This window comes from Pagrus pagrus (genome assembly GCF_965226575.1).
Source record: "Pagrus pagrus genome assembly, chromosome: 17".
NCBI classification, from domain to species: Eukaryota; Metazoa; Chordata; class Actinopteri; order Spariformes; family Sparidae; genus Pagrus; species Pagrus pagrus.
This window is the reverse complement of record NC_140201.1, coordinates 27,288,670-27,292,903: the sequence shown is the minus strand read 5'-3', so window position 1 is coordinate 27,292,903 and position 4,234 is coordinate 27,288,670. Positions and strand designations below refer to the sequence as shown.

Here is a 4,234-nt window from a genome sequence, read left to right as displayed (position 1 = left end):
CAATGCTGCAGCGGTGGAGCTGGGTGTACCAGGGAGTCGTCGGGGAGGGCCGTGTAGCAGTTGGAAAGGCTCAGGCAAGGAGGTGAGGCAGACCCGCACTGTTTTCAGGCTATGGACAACCACCTCAGCCCAGGACTACTGGTAGTTTGGTGTTGAACAGGAGCTCAACAAATGTCCACAGCTGCATCTGGTAGAATCTGTCACCTATGACAAGATGTTTTAAAGGTCCCATATTATGAAAAACAAGTTTTCTCTGGTCTCTACATATATAAACTGGTCCTGAGCCTACCAACTCCCAGAATGAGGAAAGCAAACGAGTCCTGCATCGTCTCTGCAGCCCAGCCACTGGTAAAACGGGGCTCCTACAGGCTGTTCAGATTCAGCTCCTGTCGTTACGTAACGAAAGGAGTGATTTGCATAGGCCGGGCTCCTCTGCGCGAAAACACTCCCCCCTCTCCCCGGTGATATCCGAGAGGGGGGCGATCATCCCCGAGGTGAAGTTCGGTGTGTCCAGCGGTAAGCTAGTAGTGTTTCGCAATGTCGTCGCTCGGAGTTAGACACGCAAATTGCTCTGTTGTTGGTTGTAAAAATCAACATAAGTGCCTATATTCTGTCCCAGCTACAGAAGAACAGAAGAGACAGTGGTTGCGATTCATTTTTAACGACAACGTGCCGGCTACGGTTCCTGTGAGTCTGTTTGTGTGTGCTATCCACTCCACATCGGACTGCTTCAGTAACGAGGGTCAGTACAAAGCTGGCTTTGCCTCGACACTGACCCTCGTTAAAGGATCAGTCCCAACCATACGGGACCCAGCAACTGCACCCGAGCCACAGGTAAGTGTCGCCACATTTTGATAGTATTTACAGTTGCCTACAAGTATGGTGAAGTCAGCTTGAAATTGGCTAACTAGTTAGCTCTGCTTCGGTCCGCTATGCAACGGCGTTTGAAGCGAGTTTAATGTTAATAATATTACGAGGGAGCTTGGTTGTCACAGTGAAAAGTCTGGAAACGTGCAGACTGGAGACAGAGACTATGCGAACAGTGTCCAAGAGTTTGGAGACTGTGTTGGAGACAAACACAGCTTTCGCTAACTGTTTTTAGATGTTACCTGTTGCAGGTCAGTGGGGGATGGGAGCCGGGTGGTTGTGTTGGGGAGTCCTGCTGCAGCCGCAGAGTCTGTATTTTTCTGAGCCTCTCCTTCTGGGTCAAACTGGTGCGGTTGAACGACAGCATCTCGGCGAGCCATAGCGATACATTCACGTAAGCATTAGCACATGCTACCCCAGCGTAAGCGGCATCCTCTCCCTGAGAGGGGCGTGTAGCAGGCAAGGCAGGCGCTGACAGACGGAGCTCATTATCATTAAAGGTGCAGGCACAGAAACAGCCTGTTCTCAGTAGAGCTCACTTGAGCCACTTTTAGACAGCTGAAATTCAGGACCACGGATGGGTTTGGGGCAATACATTTCGAATACAGTGTTGTTGGACCTCTGACAGCTGTGTGAAATTGATGAAAAACAGTATAATATGGGACCTTTAAGTGGTTAGGAAACGATCTCAATTTAATACCAATGCCTCTATATGACCTACATAAGCAAATGAGACCATCAGCAAGAATTTGGTATCTTTATATAATTATTGTAGTTAATCTTCAAGGTAGAGTTCACCCAAAAATGATGTCATTATCTACTCACCAAGCTGATGAAAAGTTTTGCAGTCCCCAAACATTTATGGTGCAAGTATCCAGAAGGCCCAAGATCCCAGATTGATTTGAAAAGATGGTATTTATGCACTCAACTTGTGTATGCACTTTAGACAGGGTGCATGCTAACACTTTCAGCTTTGTTGACACACACACACACACACACACACACACACACACACACACACACACACACGCACACACACACACACACGCATTTTATTAAAGTTTAACTTAAGTTTATTTTAAGTTCCATAATATGAGAAAATAAATATAACTATATCTATTTTCTTTATTTTTCATGTATTCATTCTGATGGACAAATGGCATCTGATTGTTCGCCACAGTGGCCCAGCATTCGAATATGACCTGTGGTGCTTTGCTGCATGTAATCCCCATTTTTGTCATCTTTTCAGCTGACTTATCAATTAAAGACATAAAAAAGCCCCCCAAAAACATAAAAAATGATGGTCTTTTATACCATTGTGTAACAAAACATTTTATACACCTTTCTACAAACCTCTGCTTGAAATTAAAGGTCAGTCGGTTTAAACACGACTTGAACATGGATTTGTGCAGTAGAATCCTTTTCAGTTTAAACTGATTAAACAAGGAATATCACTTACATCCCCAGCATTGAAGACCTTTAAGTAGCTATTATGATTTGAGGTAATCATTATTTCACATATGATGACCACATAATAGGGGCACATCAGTGTCAATCACCAGAATTAATGCCTCTTGGCAAACTTTATCAAAGTTGTAAACCCTCCCACTCTCATTCTCCAATTCCATTAGACCTACATCAGTGAGTCTGAACTGACACCGAGATTAAGGTTACCCTCATATTTAATCATACAGATTTCCCAGGGGACTCAAGAGATCTTTGAAGACAGCTATAAGGGCCTCTCAATGGGTGTTTGTTATCCTTATTAAAAGTTCAATAACACTATGGAAAACAATTTAATTAATACTGACTGTGTCTGAAAGAGCACTGCCTCAGGGCCTTGGAAAACATCTGATGAAATATGTAGCATTTTAATCTAGGAGAGCTAATTAATTGCTAAAGTACACACCCCTCTATGTCACATCCCTTCCAGGTCTTATCTTTTTGACCTTTCCCTTTCTCCTCCTCCTGTGCTCCTTTATTTAACACACTTCCTGCCGTAACTATTGGAAACTGCTCCTCTTTATAAACTTTCTGCCTGATGAACTCAGCACTAAAAGAAGTCTCAGGCAATATTGGCTAGGGGTTAATAGAGTCGAATGCAGGCGGTCATTTTCTCCACACATCAATGTGACCTCAGGGGTCAGGCTGAAATGTTTGGTAATAGGGGGGATTATACACATGTGCTATAGAGATACTTAAGAAAGGAGGCAGTTTTTCGACGCTCATTGTGAAATGTTATTAAGTTAAAACTAAGTTCATTATCTGCTAAGCCCATGAAATCATAAATGATGATGCACTCTGCGCTGGCACTTGCTATAAAATACTTGTGCAGCCATAACAGCAGCAGAAGCGATATTTAAATAAGACTATACAGTGCTAAATTGAAATAGGAATGCTTATGTCCTGGTTTGGACCTAACTGTGGCTTGTTTTTTTTTGTTTTTTGTTGTGTTTTGTGTTTCAGAGGCGCTGAGAGAGGCTGGGAGTGGTTTCCTGCTGGCCAGAGCATTTGCCACCTCACACACCTGCAGCGCATTTGGGAGTAATCAGCCTCCCTACCTATACCCTGGTTCCCTCTCTGCTTGCTGCCAGATTATTATCGCTAGCTCTAGTCGGTAAATGATCAACCTAATGTTTCCAGTGTTTCTAGTAGTTTTTGTCCTCAATCTAACTTTGCCTGTTTTTCTCTACTTCATCAGTGTGTGAACTTCTCTTGGACCAGCTCCTCAGTCAAACGCCACCCAGCCTCCAGCACCTCTGCCATTCTGCACTCTCTGGATTTCTTTGAGCACACAACCTGCACCACCATGAGTCACCTCCATCTCCTCACATGGAGCCACCTGCCTGAGTCAGAGCTCTTCACCTTCACCAGCCTATTGTTCACTGTGTTCAATAAATTACCCTTTAATCCACTCCCTGTCTGGTGTCAGCTTTTGGGTCAACTTCTAAACCATCTACAAGTTGTAACAGCTTGACTTGCAACCATTTAAGTATTCTACATGGATCAGTTATTAGCATCAGTGGATCATTGTTGTCAAATAAAGGGTTATATATTAGAATAATTCCTGTGAAATATTTTGACTAATGGTACCCTTTATATCAAGCTATGATAACATGGTATGAATACGGTATGGAGACAGCATTTCTCTTACATATAAGGTCTTATCAGATATTGAAAGTTCATATAAGAGAATAAACGTACCCAAACTGTGTTGCATTTATAGCTCAGTTTGTGCTGGAAGAATGGCGTTCCACTTCTGATCTGAGCTCAAGCCAATCCAACAAATTTAACACAAACCAGTCATTGTAGGAGACCAAGTGGCAGCCAAAAAAACTCCCTTCATACTCAACCATGATTGTGCATT

The 4,234-nt window shown here is 43.2% G+C and overlaps 1 long non-coding RNA gene across 1 annotated transcript; it reads left to right on the top strand.

Moving 5' to 3' along the window:
• The first annotated feature begins 3,343 nt into the window (after nucleotides 1-3,343).
• On the top strand, nucleotides 3,344-3,781 carry LOC311272579. Its single transcript, XR_014624580.1, has 2 exons — nucleotides 3,344-3,484; nucleotides 3,569-3,781. It is a non-coding gene; the product is annotated as an uncharacterized lncRNA (long non-coding RNA).
• The last annotated feature ends 453 nt before the right edge of the window (nucleotides 3,782-4,234 follow it).